At 48.4% G+C, this 24,985-nt stretch overlaps 1 protein-coding gene across 14 annotated transcripts in view; it reads right to left on the bottom strand.

Moving 5' to 3' along the window:
• Positions 1-24,985, bottom strand: part of MSI2 (musashi RNA binding protein 2) — a 346,479-nt gene that overhangs the window by 197,826 nt on the left and 123,668 nt on the right. The window contains exon 2 of one of the 14 annotated variants that reach the window (XM_023759589.1): positions 4,505-4,627. The exons of the other annotated variants lie outside the window; for them this stretch is intronic. The gene's annotated coding sequence lies outside the window, so the exon portion shown is untranslated. The remainder of the gene's footprint in view (positions 1-4,504; positions 4,628-24,985) is intronic. 14 annotated transcript variants of the gene reach the window in all.

Raw genomic sequence — 24,985 nt, 5'->3', positions numbered from 1 at the left:
CAAGGACAGGCTGCCTGGTTCCAGCCTAGAAGGACTAGCCCCGTCAATGACTGGATGTGACTGCCTCCACCTGAACCCAACTCTCATGCTGGGAACAACTAGAAGACGGCATATGGCAGAAACCCGAGAAGGGCTTTCCCCTGGGGAACAGAGCCTCTGAGGCAGGAGGTGCCAACTGTCCCTCATCCCCACCCCCACCCCGGGCCCCACGCACCCTCTGTCATAGACGAGGAAACCAAGATCCCTTCAGACACTGAAACCGTGGTTCTCATCCACCAGAGCCACATTAAGTGCCTGGTAATTCACTAATTCAATTAAGAAAGCTCAATGTTTTTTAAAAGCTTAATATTTAATGGAAGGGTTATGAAGTGCGACACAACTCAGGTGATTAATAGTTACAATTAAAGGCTGAACGTGTTGAGAGGAGAAAGGCACAGCTCAGTGGAAGCACGTGGCGCTGAGAGGTACAGCACGTCACAGGCAGGGGCTGAGGAAGCCTTGGCTCCATGGTGCACACCCAGCCCTGGACCCGCAGAGCCTGTGCTCCAGGGACGGCCCTGGGTGCAAAATCGCCTGGCGCACCTGCCCGGGGCAGCTGGGCACTACCTGGGGCACCGAGAGGGGTCTCTTCCAGCTTGTGTGCTGCAGAGTCAGCACATGGCCCACGATGGCCGGTAGGCCATCCCCCTGCATTGCAATCGAGTCTTCGGGGGGCAGGAAGGGCAGAGGAGTGCAGTCGGTCAGACAGGGAGAGGGGAAGGCTGAGCTCTGATAAGCAGTCCAGAGGCAGCAGGGAGCCGTTCTGGCATCTGAGCCTCCGCATGTCAGAGAGATCCTCGCTCCCAGACCACAGGTGCCTGTGGCCACCAGTCACCAGGTGGAGGGTTCATGAAAGGTCAGGCCACACTGCAACGCCATGCTGCAACACACCTGGCCTTGAGGCCTGCAAGCCTGGCCTCTTGCCCCGGTGGCTGCCCCTACCAGTCCATTCAAAGGAAGATGCGACACCCACAATGCAGCGCTCTGGGCTGGCTCCAGCTGTGCTCCACCTCACACCGACCGGGCCGGGTGCCAGCTCCGCCCCACATCGCTGCTGCCGCACCTGCATTGTAACATGGCCACCTCCAGTCACAGGCCTCTGATTTCTTCACCCAGAGTGCCTGCCTCTGAGCGTCAGGAGGAAAGAAAGGACTGGCCCCTCAGTGCAGCCTGGGCTCCCAGGCTGTGTCTGTGCCACTCACAGAAAGGTCAGGCCTTGAGGGATCAAGTCTTCAAGAAAGGAAGGCCACAAGGAAGAAATGGGGAGGAGACACCAAGCCAATGAGGAAGAAATAATGGGTTGTTATGCCTTAGTATGAAGTCACCTCCCCCTCTGAGCTGACGGGAGGTCACCCCCTCTGGGGCACCTGCCTTGTGCCCACTGGGGACAACCGGTAGGTGAGAAACGGAAGCCCTGCAGCTGCAAGTTGCCCAGTCAGGGTTGAGGCCCAGTGCAAAGCAGGGTGGGAAAGTGTGCATCTGCCTGCAGCTCATATGCTCACAGACTTCAATCTCTTGACCTTCCGTTGACTAGGAGTGGTCAGTTAACGCTATAGTGTCGGGAGGTCAATTCTGATGGGTTAGGGGGCAAAGCCTCCACCCTCCAGCTGGAACTTTCCATGAAGGCAGTAGGTAATGGGCATGCTAAAATGCCCCCAGGACGACTTGAGAAATTAACATTTACTAAGTATGCACTAAGAGCTGGGACAGGGATTCTGTATAAATCTTCTCTTCTAAGTCTGACGCCCGCCATTGGAAATGGGGGCTTGCTACCTCACTTTTCAAAGGGAAGCAACTGAGCTCAGAGGAGTCAAGTAACTTGCCCAAGGTCCCACAGCTCACGAGTGCTGGCTCTAAACCAAGGTCGGTTGACCTCAGACTGTGAGTTCCAACAGGGGTGAGGTGTGGAATGAAGGCATCCAGGCCTAGGACAGCCCAAAGAAACATGTGAGGGTTGTCACCCCCATACACACACACAGGCTTCATGGCAGCACTGCTACTGGGCATCCAGCTTAGCTTCCAGCAGGAGAGGGGACTGCTACTGGGTACTGTCTGCTGCTGAATGGGATTCGGTCATGGGAGCCCTGCGTCTCTAACAGTGGAACACCGAGCATGGTTTCCAGTGAAAGGCTTTACACATAAAGGTGGAGCAAATGGAGTTTCCATCTGTTTGTGGTTCTCGGAGGAGCCTTCTCCATGCCCCCAAGATGACAACCAGGGATAAATCCAGACGCCAACCCAGACCCTCCAAACAGCCACAGCCCCTTCACCTCTGCAGCCAGAGATGCCTCCTGCTCTCCACTCTGACCCCTCCACCAGCACCACCAGTGGCCTCGCCCCACTTCCGCCCACTTGCCCTCTTGTGGCAGAGCCATCCCGCAGGTGAGAGGGTGACCTCAGGGCTGCCAGCACACAGGCCAATGAAAGGGGTGAGGGGACACTCAGAGACTTTCAACCCTGAGGGCAGACAGACAGATGGGCTCTGTTGAGTGCACCCCAGAGTCTCTTGCTTGGCCAGGTGAGGGGTGAAGAGCTGGAATAAGAAAAATAAACCCAGTGGAAACAAGACTGTTTGTTGCCTTTAGGGGTAGATGTGTATTGGTCTTCTGAATGAATGACCAAATGGACAGCTGTCCTGAATCACTGACATATCTTGAGCCCCAACGTACCAGATAGATGGGGTGCAAAGAAGAAACCTGCCCTCTGGGCGCATGCCCACAGGGGCAGCACCAACACTGCCATTATTTATACTGTGGAGAACCACATATACAAAGAAAGGAAGCGAGCTTGGATTTGGCTGGAAAATATTTAAAAGCAATACTAATTAATTATAATCACTGATGTGAACTATTTGCCATTCATGCCTAATTATTGTGCAGCAAAACAATGGTGTTTACCATTAAAAGCGCATCACGTTAACTTTAGGGTGAGTTTGTTGGCAACAGAATTTCCAATGAATGGGCAAATGTGTAGCTACTATTTACGGTTGTCTGCTAACAACTTCCAGACACTGGAGGAAGTCCCATTCTTATAAATAATAATGCATGTACGGTTTAAATGAACATTGTTCCGAGCACTCACTGTGTGAGATCCTCGGCTAAGGACGAACATGCAGCCATCTCCTTTGCTATTCTCCAGCCTAGAAGATACATTCTACCACATCACCACTTTATAGATGAATTAACTTGCCCAACATCACACAGTTGGGAAGTCACTGGACCAAGACTGGCAGCCAGGCCTGCCTGCTTCCAGAGGCCACGCTCACCATCAAAATGACAACTGCAGAGTGAATGCGCAAAACACAGGTCTGGAAGGACACGCACGAAAACGCTAAGAGTGGCTGGCTCTCAGTGACGAGACTGTAATTCTTTAGCTTGACAATATTTATGTAATTTTTTAAAAATTCTATAATAAATAAGAATTTGAGGCGGGGGAGGGTGTTCTGTTTTGCTGGTTTCTTTCCTAAGAAACAACTACAAGTTACAACCGTCTCTATCCACATCAGTGGGGGGAGGTGGCAGGCCTTTACTCAGGGCACGACAAGCCCTAGCTGGCCATCGAGACCAACCTTCAGAGTACGGCAGACGTCCTTGCTGTCTGGCCCTAACAGATGGTCCTGACTTCATCGCAGCCTCCCCGATGCCAGAGGAGCGGATGGAAGCTCCAAAAACATCCAGCCGGGAAGGACGGCGGCAGCAGGAGCCACTGGTCGATCAGTAACGATCGCCCTACAAAATGCCTTTCCCGGAGTCCGAGAGCACACAATCGGCTTTTCTTCCTCTTAATAGGAGGACAAAAGTACTGAAGTTAATCTCGAAGACAAAAAACAAAACAACAAGCCTTCCAAAATCAGGGCCAGCCTCTTGCCCCAGTGATCTCAGAGCAACGCTGAGTGTCTGGGGCCGAAATGCAGGGCCGAGGCACAACAGCCCAGGGTGCCATCTAGAAGGTCCTGCCACCTGCGGCCACCTCTGCAAGTGTGTCTGCCCAGGTTAGATCGAGGACACCTCTCAGATCCAAAGGGACTGCTTCCCACTTTAAGAAAGAGCCAGGCCTGGCCAGTGTGGCTCAGTCGTTGAGCGTTGACCTATGAACCAGGAGGCCATGGTTCAATTTCCAATCAGGGCACATGCTCTGGTTGCGAGTTCGATCCCCACTAGGGGGTGTGCAGGAGGCAGCCGATCAATGCTTTACTCTCATCATTGATGTTTCTCTCTCTCTTTCCCTCTCCCTTCCTCTCTGAAATCAATAAAAATATATTTAAAAAAAAAAGAAAGAAAGAAAGGGCCAGAAATGCTGAGAAGACCTAGATGGCAGCACAGACAAGGGCCATGTCCAAGGCACTGGGCTTGGGTTGCGAGCTCTCAGGACACACTTGCTCGCCAGGGCCCAGCTCGGTGCCTGGCCCACAGAATGCGTCACGGCTGATTCGCAAACCAATCCTGAGTGGCAAATACGTTCTTACCTAGCGAGTGGAGGGCACTCGCAATCAAAGCGCAGGAAGAACTGAAGTAGCTGGGGGACGTTCACCCACGGCGAGGGTGGGAGGCAAGGGGGATCCATACTTGTGCTTACACAATTAAACTTCCTGATTAAGGAGACAAAACATGAGTTTGGAAATTAGAACACGGTGCTTGGAGACCCAGCCTTTTGTTACTCAATTTTGTGTGCCCCTAGGAGAGTGATTAGCATTCTAAATATGGAGACAGGTGACCAGTGGTTCCCACCTCTAGCGACATGTGAGGACTTTTTAAAAATAGATGCTCACACCCACCCGCATCCTACCATCTAATCCCCAAAGATGGATGAATACTGGTCTTGTAAAAGCTCAGAAAGTAATCCCAATCCAGAGCCAAACTTAAAAGCCACTGACACACATCTATCAAGCCACTCATATATATATATATAAAGTATAGCTATTTTATAGCCATATCTATGTATGTTAAAAAAAAACCTGTTCAAAATACATCAGGCACCGACTTCCACTGCAGAGCTCAAAAGCCAAAATAAGAAACTATGTGCTCATCAAGCTAGGAAGCAAAGTCACTCCTGGAAGGTTCTTCCTCAAGCCATTAAAAGCCTGTCAGAACTGGGAGTTGATGCCTTGGAAGGCCGAAAGGGATACCTAACGAATCAAGCTTGTCAGGAGCACGGCAGAAGAGACTTCCAGGTGGATTAGACAGACAGGTTGAACTAAATAACTTGTTAATTCAACGTGTCAATAGTTAATGACACCATAACGTGCATTAAGCCCTACTTTGTTTCCCCCGCTTTCCATGTTGCCTCGATTAATTCTTAGACTCGCACGATGGGGCAGGTGGCTGTAAACCCTTCAGCGGGAGAGAAGCCGGTCCCCAGCACAGCCGCTGCTCCAGCCAGGCTGTTTCCTCACATCCAGTGAGGCACCCACGTGCATTCCTGCCTTAGCTCCGCCGGCCCCATCTGAGGGAAACGTGGCGCTTCTCTAGCTCAGAATCCTACTGGCAGTCTCGGTATCGTTCCTGGGTTGTCCTGGCTGGGCTGTGGCAGTTCGGACTTTAGAATTCTGGAGCCGGGCCCTGGATGCTTTCCCGTTGGATGGAAAGGGTCAGCTTCCTATTAATCCCTTCCCCAAACACCCCTCCGCCATGTCTGTCTAAACCTGCACTCCAAGGCTGAAGAGCAGAGACTCTATTGGAATAAGGGTTCTGTGAAGAAGGTTTTTTATCAAATGCAGATGTAAAAGATAACGAGGGATGAGAAAGGCAGTGGGCCGCAGCCCCGGGCCTGCACTTCGGCCCCTCGCAGCACTGCCGAGGCGGACTGAGCCCTCTCTGCTCTGTGTGTAGCTCCCATGGGGACGAGCACTCTGCCACAGCCGCTCTGGGTCCACCCGACCCCTCCTGACCCATCACACTTGGTCAAAATAATTCAAGATTTTAGGGAAGAGACAGGCAGTTGAAAGTCACGGCGACACAGGCTCCTTGCTCTTCTCTGTATCTTGTTTTAATGTTTCAAATGACAAATTTCAGAGAAATGTAAATTTTAGAAAGACGTCCATCCCCCGTGCGGAACACCGGAGCTCGTTCCTCCCACTGGCAGAGATGTAAAGAGTACAGTGCCCTGCAAAGCAGTTTGGCAACAAACACCAAGTCGTAAACTATATTATCTCCTTACTGTACACTCCTAACAGTGGAACCACTGGATCAAAAGAATGGCATGAGCAGGAGAGTCATGCACCCCCAACGCAGTCCTGACAGCATTGGTTATAAGACCACATCCTGATAATGATGCTGAAAACAAGCTAAATATTCCTGAGAGAGTAAGTCACTCATAGTACATCCATATCACAGAGGCAATGTGGCATCAGCTACCCTCGAGTAGAGCAGGCTGACTGGGAGAATGTCTCCGACGCACTGTGAATGGGAGCAGTAGTCAGCACACGACGCAGGATCCCCTCTATGCAAACGTGCACACCACCCTGTGTTTACGGATGTGCACTCGGACAGGCCTCTGGAGAGCTGCACGAGTGTCAGCACAGTGACCTCAGGGCAATGACACGAGGGGAGTTTTTTACTTCTTTGTTTACTTCTGCGTTTAACTTTTTCTAGTGTGCGCTCTGGTTTTAAGCACAACCCTGCTAAAAGTAATTTCCTGTCATTTGCAAATCACCCGGTTCTGTGCAGAGTGTTGCACTGGCCTCACCACTGATCCAGCAGCTGATTCCCGCCCGACTCTAGTGTTGGAATATTCCGGAACACCTTCTTGTGACCCAACCACAAGCCCTCCCCTCCTCAAGATGCTAAGCGGGATTGAATGGGAAGAAACGCTTGCACCAGCCAGCTTGCTTTTCTAACCCGTCTAAGCGCTTCCGGAATCTGCCCCCCCTCCTTGGCCAGATCCTGCGGGGTGACTAACCTGCCCCAGGAAGGAAATGGGGCCTCGCTGAAGATGAGGAGTTAAACCTCATTAATTGCAAAGGTCAGCTGTCAGTTCCCAGGCACAACCTCAAACACATCCCAGAGGCCCTGCTGGACCCAGTGTGGCCCCTTGGTTCTGAGCCCCTCACTTCCAAGCATGGAGTCATCGGTAGGGAAGCCAGAGGCAGCTTGAGGGGGATGCAGGCCCGCTGTCCCTCACATGTGCATTTCCATCCATTTGGCAGGAAAACGACGTGGAAGCCTCTACCTTGGGAGTAGACCCCGCGGGCTGGGAACCGCTACAAAGTGACATGTCAACGATCCCCAAGCATCCCACCACACCGCCTCCAGGAGGCCAGAGGCAGTTCCATCTTCCAACTTCCGGAGCTCTGAGAAAGGTCTTAAAGGACCCTCCAAGGAAGTCTGGGAATGGAAGGGGGGAGCCTACAGGTCAGAGCACCTACTCTGTGCCAGGCGCAGGGTCCTCTTAAGGAAACCCGCAGCACAGAGAGCTAGCATCCCACCCGTGGGAAGCCAATGTACAGAGAAGCCAAGAGACTGGCTCAAGGGCACAGAAGCACTGAGTCGAAGAACTTCTGATGCATGTCTGATCTTGATCTTCATCCCACAGGCCACCTTGCAGGACTGGAGGGACACCATGTTTCTTCTCCCAAGTCATTTAGTCATTCTTGGGTTTGCAGAGTTTAACACGGGGCTCTGTCTTTCCATGTAAAAACGAGCTGTGAGAACATCCCCAGTAATTCAAGGGTCACGCTGCCCCCAAGGATGTGCGAGAAGAAGCGGCCCTCGACACAACCAGCTGGAACATCCCAGTGATTGCCCCTGCAGGAGATGTATATAATAAAAATTGAATGCTGCAGCATGAACTTCATACATACTTGTCCTCTTGGTTTATTCATCAGAAATAATTATCTGTGCTTGCTTTCACAAGAGCACATATTTTATAGGGTACATTAAAATTTAATGGATTTTTAATAATATTGTAACTACCGCACGAGAGAAACTGGAAAAAACCACACCACATGCCTTTGCTGCATTTTAGTGGTTTGGCCATGGTGCTGCAAAGGAAGAACTAATTTGGCGTGCAGGCAGGAGAGGATGGGGTGTCCTGATGAAGGCAGGCAAAGCGGGGGACACTGGGTGGGTATGAAAATTTTACAACTGTACTGAGGGGAGGAAGAGAGGGAGTCAAGGAAGAAGAGATGCCAAACAAACAGACTACCCTTTTTCCACCAATGATTTCCATAAAGAGCAGAAGGAAGGGAGAGGGAGAGAGAGAGAAACAGTGATATGAGACACGTCAACTGGTTGCCAACCGGGGCCGGGGATAAAACCTGCAACCCAGATACACGCCCTTGACTGGGAATCGAACCTGCGACCTTTCGGTAACAGACTACCCTTGGTGGTCCATTCTGCTTGATTTGACCTGACTTCGGGCAACTTGGGACCCAGTTCAGAGACAGAAAGAAGCTAGCAATGGTCATGCATAAAACAGACACTTCAACCCTGGCTGGTTTGGCTCAGTGGATGGAGCGTCGGCCTGCGGACTGAAGGGAACCCGGTTTGATTCCGGTCAGGGGCACATGCTCAATCCCCAGTAGCGGGCATGCAGGAGGCAGTTGATCGGTGATTGTCATCATTGATGTTTCTGTCTCTCTCTCCCTCTCCCTTCCTCTCTGAAATCAATAAAAATATTTTTTTTAAAAAAAAACAACAGACACTTCAATCGTGGAAAATCACAAGTAGGTCCCAGTCAATAGAACACAATCCTGGGGCTGGAACAGATTCAAACTATCATTTAGTCCAACTTCATAGAGGGCTCGCCAAAGCCCCAAGAAGGTAACGGCTGCCCAAGAGCACCAGAGGCACCAGTGGGCAGGTTTCAGTTTCCGTACGGGCCTTTTCCTGTTACCTCGTGTGGCCCAGGTCAACAGCGTCCACTGAAAGCGAACTCTGATGGCAAAGATAATGTGCTCAGTCTTCAATAACCACGTCCCACATTTTTAGCCATTTCCAAGAACTGTTGTTTTTCATGAGTCACCCAATAGTTCTTAGTTTGATACGCATCACAAAAGATCACTCTATTTTCAATTTTTCGGGAAAAATGTTCTCTCTCCCTATCGGACTCAAAACCATGTATCAGAAGAACTTTTTACAGAACAGTGTCCTGTCCAGAGGACACGATGACCCTCCCTTGGGGTCTCACAGAAAGCTCCCCCCCACACACACACACACAGTGCCCTGTGCAGTTGTCCAGGGCCCCTGCGATGTCCCTGACACAGGCACCAATATCTGCTTCTGGCCGAGGAAAGAAACATGTGGTATCTTTCCACCAGTGACACATCCACAGCCAGGCTGACTCACTCATTCATAAGCCCACTATCAAAAATAACACGTTGCCAGAATGACGTTTCCTAATCTTTGACAAAGCAATATCCAAATTCAAATGAAAAAAGGCTTAAATGTCAAGTGATGACGGTGATTTATCTTGTACTGGTTTATATAATGCACCGCATCTTGGACGGGCAGATTTTTCCATGACATCAATCAGGCAGCAAGCAGATTTAATGACGACAGTGACGACTGGGGAATGAGTGTGCAGTCGGAGCTCACTGGCCTGGATGCAGGACTTCCTCTGTCCCTGGCAGCTTTGGCTACTGAGCACATACCTGCCCCTGAGCCTCATGTTCCTCACCTGTGACAATGATGTAAGAATTGTCACTACCTGACAAGGGTACTGTAACAGTTGTATATGTATCTATAATAATAAAAGCGCAATATCCAAATCGACTGAAGGGCTGAGGCAGCCGGGGCTGCGAGGGCCGAGCCCCTTGCACGAATTTCGTGCATCAGGCCTCTAGTATGTTAATAAAAGCAATCAGCATAGTGCCTAGGACACAGCAAAGACCCAATTAGTGACAGTTGCGACTAAACATACTTAAGTATTACTATCGATAAATATGATTTTAATGGGTGATAATTCCTTCCAACTTTCCTATCTAGAGCTATAATATAAAATGTCTAATATTAAACAATATTATATCAAACTGCTGTATAATATTAAAGCCCAAAATATTGAACATTGCAGCAGCAACTGCCTGACAGACCTCCACATGCCATTTTACTAGCCTGCAATTTTTGCTTATTTTGTTTTATTTATTTTACTTTGTGATTTTGTTGTAGGAATATATTGTGCCTTCTTAGGAAGTAGGAGAGGAGCTGGAGAAAAATGAATGGGGAAGAGGGAAAGAAAGAGAAAGAACGGCCAACAGTATTCTAGAAGATTCTATGTGTCCAGGCCTTGTCTCTTACTGCTACCCTCAGGGAAATGCTCTCCTTCCCATCCACTCACTGTCCTGCACGTGCACCCTGCCTCCCATGTGACCCGTGTTCACTCCCTACATACACACCCGAGCAGTCATATGACCTCTGTGTCTACATGCGCTCCGACAGAGGGCGAGGAGGACTGCCACGGGGCCATTAAGTGAGGACGTTAAAAGCGCTGATGTAGGTAAAACACATTAACCCATAGAGGAAGCCAGGCTATAAGCTGCAGCTCCACTGACATCATAAAAAGTAAAGAGGCCTCCGTAATGGAACCAATATTACAGCCATTGATATAAATTATACCTCAGAACAGGGGATAAGGGGATGGGATGTAAAAATGGAACAAGTTCAAACTTCTTTTATTGTAATAGTCTCCAGTTGAGCATAATCACCAAAGCTACAGTGCGATACGATTGCCAAAACTAGACAAACATCTGTGAGATGGATTCATCTCAGAGGGGAGGCCAACAGCTTGTTATCATTAAAGCGGCGATGCTCGCTCTGCGATTGAACTGCAGGCCGCCTTGTTACTGTGTTTGCGGAGGCAATTGTACCAGATGTTGGCAACTATCTTCAGATAGATGACAGGCACCTGCTGTGGAGGAAATTTAGCTCCTCGTTGGCCTGCCTGATTTGGGGGCAGGGAGGGAGGGGCAAGAAGGAGTGACCCTTGCAGACACCCCACAGTGAGGCTCTAACCAAAAGTGACCAAGAGGGCAGGGTAAGCTTGCCAGATGGGGGCCCGCCCATCTGCTCCAACTCAGCTCCTGGTGCCAAAGACCTGAAAAGGGTCCACAAGGTGCTGGAGGGAGATGGAGAAACCGAGGAGGCACCTGACTGGGGCAGAAGCACAGAGCCCCGCACCATCAACTCCCCCTGCAGGTTGCTCTTGGTAACGGTATCCCAGACTCTTCCAGAGATCCTAAATCTGAAACATGGCTGTGGACATTAATCATCATTAAAAGGCAAACAGGCAATTTTCAAACCATGTCATGCTGACTCAGAGGGAGACAAAAACTCTGAAAAGGGGGAGAGCGGGGACAAGAGCGATAAATGCCACCCATGCCACCATGGACAAGTAAAAATCGTGAGAGCCCATAATTCACTTTCCAGAGTGCCCGAACATCAGCTACTGGTTGCCAGGCGGAAATGATTCACTCCAAAGTTGGCAGGGCTGACCCAGATCTACCTTGCTGAGGGGTGGCCTAGCAGAAAGACGCTGATAAAATGCAACCACAACATCCTAGACTCTGGAAATGCAAACTGACTCCTTTTTAGCTGAGGGTGGTCAACAGCACCCCCCAAGGACTCCGCAGATGGGTTCGGCCCTGGAGAGCTGGCCGTTCTGCTGCTAAGGGGGTCAAATCATGTTTGCCTTTAAGATGTTCTAATGTGGCCCCTCAGCTGGAACCCAGGGTTATTTCTGAACTTGTGGCAACTCTCCTTCCTCTTGGATTGTCTAAGTTGAGCTAGGACACCCCATACTTGACTCACTCTGACTGCCAGTGCGGGAACGGGGACACCAGATGCTGACACCTGCCCTCAGAGAGAGGCCGCGCTGGGCCTCGGTGCCGGAGCCCAGCAGGACCCGGGGTGTCCTGGGAGAAGTGAGCAATGTTACTCTTAAGCTTCAGCATTCTTCTCTGTGCAAAGGTCTCCCGCGCCCCTTCCAGGTCTCCATGGCTGAGACCTAGACTGTTCCAGCCACAGCCAAAGAAAGTAAATGGCTTGGTCCAGGTAGTCAAAAAATTTAACAGACATGTTAAATTCTAAGTTTTCCACATCTACTGCTGGCTCACGTTGGGCTTACTCTTAATATTTAGCCACAAAACAAAATGAAACATGCCTCTTTAGCCTGTAATTAAGGTTGTTTCATGTCCTTAACCAATAAGAACTTCTTTGCTCTGTTTAAAAAATAAATAAATAAAACTATACTTCGAAGTTCCTAGGATAAAAATGACACATTTTCAGAGAAACACTTACTAGAGAATACAGAAATCAAGGCATCAATTTAATTTCACACTCTACCTGCCTTGGACTAATTTGTGTAAATTACATTTCATACTAAGAACCTCAGCCCACGTGACCACAATGGAAAAATAAGCAGCTTGCATCAAATTGAGTTTTTCGGGTATAAGTATATAGCTCTTTTTAGTGTGTGAATGTTCAGCTGAAATTTCAATGCAGGTTTTATATAAAAATTTCCAAGTGTTAATTTCCACATTTTCATCGACACATCAATGTCATTGGGTTTTTACAGCCCTAAGGAGTGCAAATTAATCTATGTGATTCTGGGGTGGTTTTTTTCCCGTTCTCTTAGAAAAAATGATTACAACCAAATTCTCCACTCCTGGGAGTGAGTTAGCAGAGTAGCGGATCCGCTGTATGAAGCTGCACAGAAGTTTTCACTTTGGCCTTTCACGTTCGGGAATGGGTCAGGCAAGGGGTAGGTGACAAGCACATCTTTGCACACACATTCTAAAAAGACACACAGTCCTATGAAACCATTCCTTTCTTTGAGACTCAAGTTGGGGATGGGAATGTCTACAGCAGGGGACAGCAACTTACAGCCCACAAATCTAGCTCGCTGGATTTTTTGTAAATAAAGTTTTATTGGAACACAGCCCAGCATGCTCATGGCTATGGCTGCTTATCCACTACAATGGCAGAACTGAGGAGCTGGGGCAGAGACTGTATGAAAATATTGTGCTGTCTGGTCCCTTCCAGGGAGTTTGTCAATCCCTGTAAGAAAGTGTGACTCCATGATCCCGAGAGACTGGGAGAACTCAACACATACGAAAGTAAGTGGTATCTCTTTGTGTTGCCTTGGTTTATAAAAGGTATCTAGAATGAACACACTTAATTTAGAACACTTTATATAAACTTTCACTCTAGTGGTTACACATTATGGGTTTTGTAGAAAACCATTAAGTTCTATCATTTTGTCCTACTGTATCTGAGGAGTCACCTCTGTCTATTTCCTGGGGCTGCCAATCCATTCACTAGTAGAGCCCAGGTTAAACGCATCTGGGACAATATGAGATTAAGTATACCTGAGACACCCTGACAGTTTGTTCTCTTAGGTCAGCGGTTCTCAACCTGTGGGTCGCGACCCCTTTGGCGGTCGAACGACCCTTTCACAGGGGTCGCCTAAGACCATCCTGCATAGAAGATATTTACATTACGATTCATAACAGTAGCAACATTACAGTTATGAAGTAGCAATGAAAATAATTTTATGGTTGGGTCACAACATGAGGAACTGTATTTAAAGGGCCAGAAGGTTGAGAACCACTGTCTTAGGTTCTCCAACACTGAAAATACAGTGTCCAGTGCCCACCCCTGGGTCAAACCAACTAACTTGGCTTGTAGTTCAGGTGGGGTTGAAGGGTAAGATCTCAGAGAGGAACTCTGAGCTTGGCAAGAAGGGGCGAGTCTTTAAAATCCTGGGGCATAGCCTCGGCAGTTAATCCATTTGGGAAAAGGGAGCGCAGGCATCCAGTTTGAACTCTGCCTGCCTCCCTGCCCTCCAGCTGATGACAAGTCGAGCTCTTTCTTCCAAGGTCTCTGGAAGTGAGCATTCTCCCTGGGTTCTTTCCAAAGGGGCACAGGCAGAGCTGCTATATCCAGGGCCGAGACACACTGTGGGCTTCCTCCTACCCTGCACGCCAGCTCAGCTAGAACCCAGAATAAATGTTTGCCAAGCACATCTTCCATTGGTGCTGAGGCAAATGAAGGCAGGACCGTCCGTCAAAGGCTGCCATGGGGAATAGGCAAGACGGCAGATGCAAAGTGTGAGAGGCACAGAGGAGGCACTCCACAGCAGCCACCACCATCGCCCGCCGCCAGCGACGGTTGGCACGCCCTTAGCCTCCTCTCACGCATTGCAATTCTGTTTACCCACACCCCTGCCTCACTGATCTCTATGACCCCACAAAGTGCCTAATACCGAGCGAACACTCAAGAATTGGGTCACTGTATGAATGAATGGCCGAACAAGCATAGCCACCCCCAGGGCCTGTCAGCAACTCCTGGTAAAGACCTCTCTTTCTTCCCCCTCCAGCTGGTCCCATGGCCCCCAGACAGCCAGGATCCTGACTGGCCCAGCATCCTCAGAGCTGGGCCCTGGAACTCCCTGACTCCCCTGAGCACAGGCCTATGATGAGGAAGACCAGCTGCTTTGAAGAGGCGAAGAGGCGTTGGCATAAGGCACCCCCAAAAAGGCAACTGCAAGGGTGTGGTGTTCAATGAACTATGACCAGACGTGCCCCTGTCGAGAAGGTACGTTACAAGCAGACAGTCATTAGAAAAATCCCAGTCCGTGAGAAGGGAGAAATTGCTATCTTTTTTAAATAACCTGCATGTGAATCACAGCGGCTACTTCCTATGGGAGGGGAAATTATTATCGGTGGCTTTCCAGTCCCGTGTGCGCCTTTAATCCGAGTCAGATGCAAGAAGGATCTGTGGAGGTGAAGTGTCCCCACAGGTGTGTTTTAAGGAAGGGCCATGCTGGAGCACTCCAGGCAGCAACAGAAAGCTGCCTTAAAAGAACATTGTTAATGCCCGTTCTCATTTGCTTTAAACAGATTCCTCGTCGCAAGCAAACAAATCCCCCACAAATATCCGCTCTCCTGCGCAGCCGGCCTCCGCTGCCAGGCGTGCACCACGTGCTCGGGAACGCCACCATGAAAATGGTGGTTTTCAATAGAAACTTGGCATTTATCATAGTGAGAGCATTATCTTCTCAACAGAAGCTGACAATTTGTCCTATTCCTCCCTTGAGAGAATCCAGTAAGATCGCATTTGCTTCCCCTGCATGCTGTTTCTCCTACTACAACATTTCTTTGCCTGGAAAGAAAATATTGTGACTCCTTGCCATATTCACTTCATTAGCATAAGAGGGGAAAAAAGCCAAGTCCTCCCCTCGGCCTCCCCCAGGCAGTCGCTCCAGCTGGGTTAGATCTAGCAGGATCTTAGATGCAGGACTTCTGTGGCTCAGGATTTGTCTGATGGTTCCAGAGGGATGGGGGCAGAGACTGGGAGGGACCAGGAAGCTAGTTCTCTAAAAAATTCACAACAATCCATTTGGCACACAGGAAGCGCATTGTGCAGATTAAGGTAAGGTGTTTGTAGGGGAGGGGTGAGCCTGGGAGAAGTCAGCAGTGTGGGACTTCACCACCAGGTAGTTGTGTGTGTGTGTGTGTGTGTGTGTGAGAGAGAGAGAGAGAGAGAGAGAGAGAGAGAGAGAGAGGAAGACTGAGAGGGGGTAGGGAGAATATGAATGCAAAGAAGAGAGACTCATTGAACAGCCACATGGCAGACACACTGGGCAAACATGTCTCTTAATTCTCACAAACCCCCTATAAATGAAACCGTATCCCCACTTGGACAAAAAAAGAAAAAGAAGGCTCAGGACAGTGAAATCAGCAGTGCAAGGTCACAACGCTAACAGCAAATGGTGGCACCTGGATTCCAGCTCAAGTCTACCTGATTCCAAAGTCCAGAATCGTTCTACTGCATCCCCTGCAACCCAGATAATTCCCAAGAGCCTGGCAATAGATGCCAATGACATCCTTCTGTTCTCTAGTTGGGGGGGCGGGGAGCCAGTCCCTGCCTAGTGCCCCCACCCTGGGAAGATCCCTGCATCTGAGTCAAGATGAGTCCATGTTCCCACTGGTTTCTGAAAACCACAGACCCTACACCAAAGACAGACAAGAGCAGGGGAGAAGGTGACACGGGAGAAGCGTGTACCCGTTTTGTACCCTCCTCTATCGTCCCTTCTCTGAAGCAGCTCTGTGTCTACCCCTACACCAAGGCCCACCTGGGAATGTACCTGCTCCAGCAAAGGCCGTGGACCCGCTGCGCCCTGCCCAGAGGGCCCCTTATTCAGCAAGCTCTCCCTGCAGGATGGAAATAGCTCATTTCTCCTGGGCTTCAGGGAAATGGTGGGTTGGTTCCACATACGGAAATGCTCCAGATAACAAAATACATTCTCTTAAAGCCCCATTTTTTAAAAAGAAAGATCATAATTTTACCATTTGAAATTCCTCCAATGACTGGCACAGCCCTGCCCTCTGATACAGAGGGTCCATTCATTCCGCCACTATTTACTGAGTGCCAACTACAGCCCAGATGCCGGGCCAGTCCTGGTGCCACACAGTGAGTAAGCAGGTCCTTGGTGGAATATACAGTCTTCCCGGGGCAAAGAGGTTACGTGTATTTGACTTTTTTCTTGATAAACCACAACTCCTTCATTCGTACTCCCATATGGATTCTCTCAGCACCTGGTTTGTTTGCTTTGAGACAATTTATAATCGCTTTATTTTTATTATGTATTTGTTTGCTCTTGGCTGGTCTTCCCAACTCCATCTTAGCTAAGACTTAAGCAACAAGTACGCAGGGATCTTGTCTGTTTTGTTGGCTGATATGCCTGGGTCCTAGCTAGCTCAGTGCCCAGCATTCGGAAGACAACCAAGATCTGGTGAACGGATCAATAAACAATGAAGGATGCGAGAGGCGCAGACGAGATGCCTTCTGGACCTAAGAAGGCGGGACAGCTGCTTCCCTGCACTAAATGGGCCCAGCCATGCGGTGCTTTTTAGGATCAAAGTCTTTTTGTTTTTATAGGTTTTCCTCCCTCCTGCTTTACATTGAGTTTATTAACATCTTCCTACCACCCTAATATTTGCTATAAATTAAAAAACCAGAAAACAACGCTTATTAGAATCATATGTAAAGAAAAAGGAAAGGAAACTTAAATGAGGATATGAAAAGCTCTCTCAAGAGGGTAATGCTAAATGATATTGGGACAATTTCCAGACAGTATCCCTTAGCCCCCCCCCCCCAATGTTTAATTATTCAAATGAGTTCAAAAAGTTCATCAGCAGGGACCAACTAGAGAATTCTCTTTTGGACTACATCAGTTCATCATTTTCCATCAAAGCCAGAGCAACCTGAAGTGAATTCCACAAACAGGAAGCATCAGGGTGGATGAGGTACATGCCATCGGAAACTACACAAAACTGCATCTCCAACTTAAAGCTGAGAGGACCCAGAAAAGACTTCTCAATTTGTGTTATCCCCAAGGTGGGGGGAAGAACTGAGTGGTAAGCCCACTCAGAGGACAGATGGAGAGAGAGAGAGAGAGAGAGAGAGAGAGAGAGAGAGAGAGAGAGGCTACTGCTGGATAGGGCTGGAAGGGCAACTCTAGAGGCTGAAACCTGTCTGAGTATGAAAATAACAGCAGCTAATGTTTCCAATATTTATTAAGCACTTACTCTGTTGCTAGCAGGATGCTAAGAACTAATTGACCCTTGAACAACGCAGAGGTGAGGGGCACTGACCATCCCCAGTCCTGCAGCCAAAAATCTATGTATAACTTTTGACTCCCCAAAAACTTAACTACAATCGTCCCTCAGTATCCACGGAAATTGGTTCCAGGACCCCAGCGGAGACCCAAATCTGGGGATGCTCAAGACCCTTCCATAAAATGGCACAGAATATGCCTACAGTGGGTCCTCCATGGATTCCCAACCGTGAATCGAAAATACCATTTTTGACCATGGCTGGTTGAATCTGAGAACATGAAACCTGGGGATATGCAGAGCCAACTGTATGTTTATTTAAGAAGATCGACATATAAGTGAACCCACGCAATTCAAACCCACGTTATTCAAGGGTCAACTGTATATATGCAATAGTTCGTTTCGCAGTCATGAAAATGCTATGTAGTGAGTACCATCCTCATCCCCATTCTGCAGACAAAGACACTGAGGGAGAAAGAAGTTCCATAACCTTGCCAAGGTTATAGAGCTAATAAAGAGACGAGCTCAGAGTATAAAAACTCCATGCCCTTATTGTCAGGCAGTATGCTAAACCAGGGGCCCAGCAAATGATGGCGGAGGGCCAAAACCAGGAGCCTTCTGATTTTTGTAAATAAAGTTTTATCGGAACACAATCACAACATTTCGTTCTCATCCTGCCTATGGCTGCTGTCCTGTTACAACGGCAGAGTTGAATGGTTATGAGAGACCATCTGGGCCACAAAACTGAAAGCAGTCATTATCTGGCCCTTGACAGAAAAAGTATGCCAATCCCTATGCTAAACAGTAGTGATTCTCAACGTTTCTACCCAAGAACTCCTCATGTTCAAGTAAATCTGGGACAGCCGAATGCGGGGAGACAGAGGCTACTGTAGCCAGCAGCTACCCTGAAGCGTCTCCAAGGCCTCATGGCTTTTCAAAACAATTTCACAAATTTTGTATTCTGTGTCATAATATTTGTTTTAATAGAATAAGTTTTAAACAAACAATTGTAGAGTCAGAGTCAGTTTCCTGGAAAACGTGTCCCCATCCAGCCCGTGGCACTGCAGACTGCAGGGCACAGCACCCCACGCACCTGAGGAACAGCAAACCCAGGCCTTCTCACCAGGGGGCAGGACCTGCATCCTGCACCCACCGCTCCCCAGCAAGTCGCTTCTGCTCTCCCAGCCTTCCTTCCCTAACTTTAAAATGGGGACACTCCTGCCCAGCTGGTGTGGCTCAGTGGTTGAGGGTCGACTTATGAACCAGGACGTCATGGTTCGATTCCCGGTTGGGGCACATGCCCAGGTTGCAGGTTCAGTCCCCAGTAGCCAATCAGTGATTCTCTCTCATCAGTGATGTTTCTCTCTCCCTCTCCCTTCCTCTCTGACATCAATAAAAATATATTTTTTAAAAAATCAAAATAAAATGGGGTCACTCCTCCTAAGTCACAGGGCTGTTGGGAGCGCTATAAGACAAGACCCATGAAAGGCCTGGGCAAACAGGAATCTCTGAATCTGAACACAGATGCCAACTTACTTGGAATGGTGAGTCGTGACATCAATAAATCCTTTGGGCCAAACACATCCATCAATAAAGAAAATGGGGCGATCTTTTTAAAAGACAAAGCCCACAAATATTTGTTTCCACGTCAGAGAACCAGCAAGCTCCCTGGAAAACTCCAGCACCTGTCTCCCCGGGGCTTGCCCAACCCTTCTGCCATTCTCTTAAGAAAGCTCAGAATCAGGTCAGGAAGATGCCTCTGACCATCATTCCATGCTCTTCTATTTCTTTAAGTGAAAAGCACTTTAAGCTGTTTTTTTCTTCCCCAAGCACTAACACTCCTCAAACAATAAGCAAGTCTGAAAATATTTATTTACCTCTGCCGCCAATTATAAAAGACCCTGAGCGACCTCAACAACCAAAAGTCTCTAATTTACAACTAATCCCATTCCATAAATTACATCTTCCTCGACAGACCACCTAAAAACAACTTCCTGTAAACAAAGCACTCTGCTGGGCTTTTAATCTAATTAAATCCTTATTTTGCTCTTTCGACTACAAGAAGCTCACATTTCCATACATGGCGCAGAAATTTTTATTTTCAAGAGACGTCGAAATAATCCCCAAGTAGGAGCCCAAAGTGGTCCTACACTCCACGTCAATGAGGAGCAGCCCCTTGCCCCGGGATGGGGGTCTGTCTGTCTGTCTGTCTGTCTTGCCTTCCCCAGGCCACTTGCTCCTTACTGGCCCCTGTGGTGTGTGGGTTCCTTACTGGCTCCTGCCCCCAGTGGCCATTAAATCAGGAGGACAGATTGTAAACAGGTAGGAAGTAAGTGATCTCTACAACACACAGGAAGGGAGATTTAAATCCTTTGGTCAAGGAAGGTGTCACCCATTTACAGGTTTCAGGACAAGTGTCTTGACTTTTCCCACCTCCTTCTTATTTAGAGTGGTTTGCAAGTCAGAGTTCCTGGAAACCCAGTTAGTCCTAAGAAAATCAGGACAGGGGGTCACCCAACCTTCTTCCTGCCCAGACTTATTCTCTAGAATCAGGAATCTGTCCGTATCTATTGCTTCCCTGCTGTGTGCCGTCTTCTAGGTGCCTCTCCTCCACCCACCCACCCCCCACCACTTTCCTCAGCACTTGCAACAAGTAATAATCAACCTTTCACAGTAACAGCCCCTCCACCCAGATTCTTCTCTCCTGGAAACATCCTGGTCACACAAATATCCCACGAGAAAGAAAGGGCCATCACCCAGGCTGCAGAAGGTATGTGGACTTGACGTGAATCAAATCCCACTTGGCCAGTAACTGGATGCTAGGAAGACAAAACAACGTGAAGAAAAATGCATATACAAATTCAATCTATCAAATCTCCTATTTATTTTATGCAAAGTTTTTCTGGTGCTTATTAATGCCAGCTTTCCCCTCTACCATTTAATCTCTGCTTCCATTTCGTTCTTGGAGGCCTGTGATTATTCTAATTCAGCATGTGGATGACTTCATTTCCGCTCAAGTACACCCAGGTCAGCTTGGAGAGAAAAGAAAGAGGAGGAGAAGAAAAATAATCAGCTAAAAGCTATTAAATATCAGCCGTGTGCCTCATGATTGGTTTTAAAGGCAGTGGTGAGGTTAGCAACAGGCAGAAACTCAACCCTTCTGCCTCTTCCTGCATATTAACATTTTTCTGGGGCTCTCACTCTGATGGCTTCGAATGCAAATAGAGGACCGACTGGCAGCCCACTTTGAGCTAATTCACGAATATCGAGTCTGAACACACAGAGCTGTAAAAATTTAGAGGGTGGTAACTTGACAAATCTGGCCATTCAACAGAAGACTAATTCTCAGTGGACAAAAGAAGGAAAGAAAAAAAAGGAGAAGAAGAAAAAAGAAAAGCATTCACGACCCATGTAATGGGGTGTCCGACTGAAGGGGTGAGGGGACGGGCAGGAATCTCCATATCAATGTTCACTCCACAAAACAATGGAATTCGATTTCTATGCCAAATCTCAATGAACCGAGCTTTCTCTTCCCTAAGAACCACTCCTTGCACACCCTGGTGCAAGCCTGAACCCTGATTTCTCAGACACTTGCAGTTCCCACTGAAGTTCATCCAGGGGAAGAAAGGCTCTCTTTCTCATGCAAACAACTCCATTGTAAGTGATGTCCTCGGAGGCTGCCAGGAGGGCTCTGGGAAGGTGAGCTGGTGGAGGGCTTCAGGCCTCTAGGCTCCCCCACCCTGGCTCTTAACTGCTTCCTGCCTGAGGGCCTCCTAGAAACATTAAATAATGCTAAGCCATCCTGGGAGCACAGTTACATAGCAAGGCCAGAGAAAGCTGGGGCCTGTTCCTCTACCTACTACGTATACGACCGTGGCATCTGATTCCCATAATCTCCAAGTTTTCCCAGCTTGCTCCCCAGAAGGCATCCTATTTTTCTACTTGTATTTTTAAAAACACAGTTAACAGAGAAATAATAATGTCTGATGCATTTGCCTAACAACAGCTGGCTATATTTTATACACTAAAAGGGAAATGGGAAGTTTTCCTAGAAACCCACTGATCTATTTCAGGAGCTCCTTTTTATGGGAGAAAGAGAGAGAGAGAGAGAGAGAGAGAGAGAGAGAGAGAGAGAGAGAACTCAGAAGTGAGGTTGAGGTGCTCAGTCTATTTCCAACGCCACTGCCTCCACCAGCTGCAGCAGGGGTCGGTCTATGGAGGGAAAGTTCCCCAGGAGAACACAGTTCTGGCAGGAAGGGTCACCTGCAGAGCCCGGGGATCATATTACCCGTGGGTACCTGCCTGCCTGCTTGCTGCCACCTGGCCCACAAGGCCCGGAAGGCTGAAGCAGGCAGAGGAGCAGGATCCTCCTGTTTGCTAACTGCAACCTTCACACGCAGCCACTCTGCCAGGGGTCAGAGGGCAAGTAAAGTCCCCTCCTCGTATGACACACTTCCGAAGGGAGAGACTGACACAAACCAGACAGAGAATTAATAAAACATGAGGACAGTGTTGGCCTTGTTCAGGCTATTACAGGAAGAGAATTTAAACACAAAAGTAGCCTTCAGCCCGGCCGGCCCGGAAGGGGAGAGGCCAACGGTCCTTCCTGGTCCACTCTAAGTCATAATTCAGGGCCTGAGGAACATCAAAGCTCCCAGAGCTACGGCGCGCAGATGACAGGCGAGGCCTGGGCCGCCGACCGCCTCGCAGTCAGTCCACCTGCACAAACCACTTCAGAAGACAAACGCCTCCTGGGAGCTTGGATGCCCACAAAGAGCAGACGGGACTTTTGTTTTCCACGCCTGATCGGAGAGAAGCGCGCACTGCACGGAGCTCCGTTCATCTACCGCACACACTGGCAAGCAACACAATGTTACCTGGGATCACAGTCCACTCTCGGGGACAGGGTAACTTGCTTATTTATTTTCTCACGAATCTGTAGCCTCTCTGACATTTTTATTCTAGATCTTACTCTCCTCACACATACAGTATCAAAAGGAACGTCTGAGCAGCGGGGTGGACGCCACCGTCGGGCCTGCGCGTAAAACCTGAGCTGAAACTAGCAGGTGTCACACACAAGCGGAATAAATAAGGCCTCGCTGTATGAAAAAGCCAGTTCATTCTGGTTTTCCATTTTTCTCTTCCCAAAAGCTTTCACACACCATTCTCTGTAACTCAAGTTAACTTTTATCGGCCCCCACACAGCCCCAATCCAACAAAAAGACTCCAAGGACCCTTTTCACCTCGTTTTCACGGGCTCCCCTTTGATGAGACCTAAGGGCTGTAACTTCCCAAGCCGGTCACTTTAAGGCCTCATTTTCCCATCTACCACAATGCGGGGCTGGCCCAGGAAGGGGTTAAAGCTCTCATGTCAAACCACCAATTCGGGCACTGGCCCAGAAGGGACATGGGAACCAGGGCAGCGAGTGATAAAGGCCGGATTGTAGCAGCCCACTGAATTGGAAATGACTTGTAGGCCTAATGAAACAGAACTTTGGCAGTAAAACAGAATGAAAGGAATGAGACAATAAAAGGCTGGAACAAAGGGTGCAGAGTCGGTTCAGCTTAGCAAAATAAGCTCACTTTGTTGGTGGGGAAAGCCAAAGCCGATTAGGGTAAACCAATGACTAAGCGTAAGTCTTCCAAACTAATTACACAGTTCACCATGTGAAGTATAATTGGGAGCCTCCAGATGCGGCCGCCTTGCTTTCACCGGAGTTATATAAAGTGCGAATCACCTCGCGAGCGCGCACCGAGAGGCCCTATCATGGAGGTGAACGCTGAAAGGTGCAGGACTGCTCCATCCGGGACGCAGCCGAGAATTCATTACGTTTAAAGGCCTCTTTTTGATCTCCCAAATCCTATAAGTGAGAATTTAAGAAGCTGGTACTTGAAGGAGGGGCCCAAAGGGGAGAAGGAGGAAACCCATGCACATGGACTTTCTTTGATCCCAGTGCTTTTTAATTACCAAGCTGGGTTATTCGGGATGGCGGTGTGGGGAGAGCAGTGGCAGGCGGCCCGATGGATCCGCAGGGCCTGGGTGTGCACATCTAGAGCATCATTTACATGCCATTTTTTGGGATGGTCTGTATACATCATTCTTGTATGTATCAAATCATGAGCACAGATAACGTCCACTAGGAAACCTCAAGTAGTAAAATAAATTACCATATATCAACAGTCTTGACAAATGAACCAAACCCGCTCCCTCTGAGTATGGGGCTGCTTAGGGTAAAATGGGAGGCGAGGTTTAATAAACAGCAAAAAAGAGGTGAGGGCTAGATTGTGCAAAAATGAGTGGGCTGTGTGATCCTGGACAACTTACTGACCTTTCTCAACATCAGTTTTGTCATCTACATGACAGATGTCCTACCTACCTTGACTGACAGCCTTGGAAATCAGATTTTAAAAGGCATTTAAAAACTAAGCACAAAGCACACATCCCTCTAATTCAGAAACATCAACTCAAGGAATCTTCATAATAAAATCTGAACTTCACAAATTCTGGGTCTTTGTCAATTTAGATCTAACATGTGTAATAGGGAGTTGGAAATACTCTACAATTCTGCTGGATCTTACTCAGAGGATGAAGATTCCCATTTCTAAACAGCAGCTGTTTCCGAATAGAGAATCCTCAGCGTCCCTGCATCTGAAGCCCAGCAATGAACTCAGCCACCCTTATGACTGTTTTGCTTATTATATCATGCTCATTACTCTATTGATAATACCTTGTTTTGGTTACAGTCTTTAGATATCTACCTATCCACCTAAGTATGTGCAAATACTTTCTAATTTATTGAATTTTCAAGCTTGAAACCAATCTTAAGAATACTCTAGTCCAGGGGCTGGCAAACTATGGCCCACAGGCCAAATGCGGCCCACCACCTGTATTTGTAAGTAAAGTTTTATTGAAACACAGCAACACCCAATTCTTTGCTATGGCTGTTTCTCCACACAACAGCAGAAGTGAGTAGCTGTGGCAGAGACTATAAAATGTTTACTGTCTGACCGTGACAACTCTTACAATCCCTTCCCTCAGTGAGAAACGGAGGCCAGGAAGGAAACGGCTTGTTCAGGTACCACAGTGGGGTCAGACCCAGCACCAGGGCTTGGAATAACTTCTACCTCCCCTCTGTCCAATGACAACACCAGAACAGCCACCCAGAAGGTGGGGGTGGCCATCCAAGTTAGCCGAGACCTTAGGCCAATGGCCACACTTCATGATCTCATCTTAAATATAAACAAGTAACAACATCCCTAATCTGGGGTGGGGGAGAGGGTAGATCTTCTGGGAGAAAGGTAGGAGAAAAGCACAAAAGGGTTTACAGGCCTCCAATTTGAGTTATTTAAAGCTCTCGGTGTGTCATTCCACACCCACTCCACTTACAGTAATGA

This window comes from Myotis lucifugus, unplaced genomic scaffold, assembly GCF_000147115.1.
Source record: "Myotis lucifugus unplaced genomic scaffold, Myoluc2.0 scaffold_158, whole genome shotgun sequence".
In the NCBI taxonomy this organism is placed as follows: domain Eukaryota; kingdom Metazoa; phylum Chordata; class Mammalia; order Chiroptera; family Vespertilionidae; genus Myotis; species Myotis lucifugus.
This window is presented reverse-complemented; position numbering and strand designations above follow the sequence as displayed.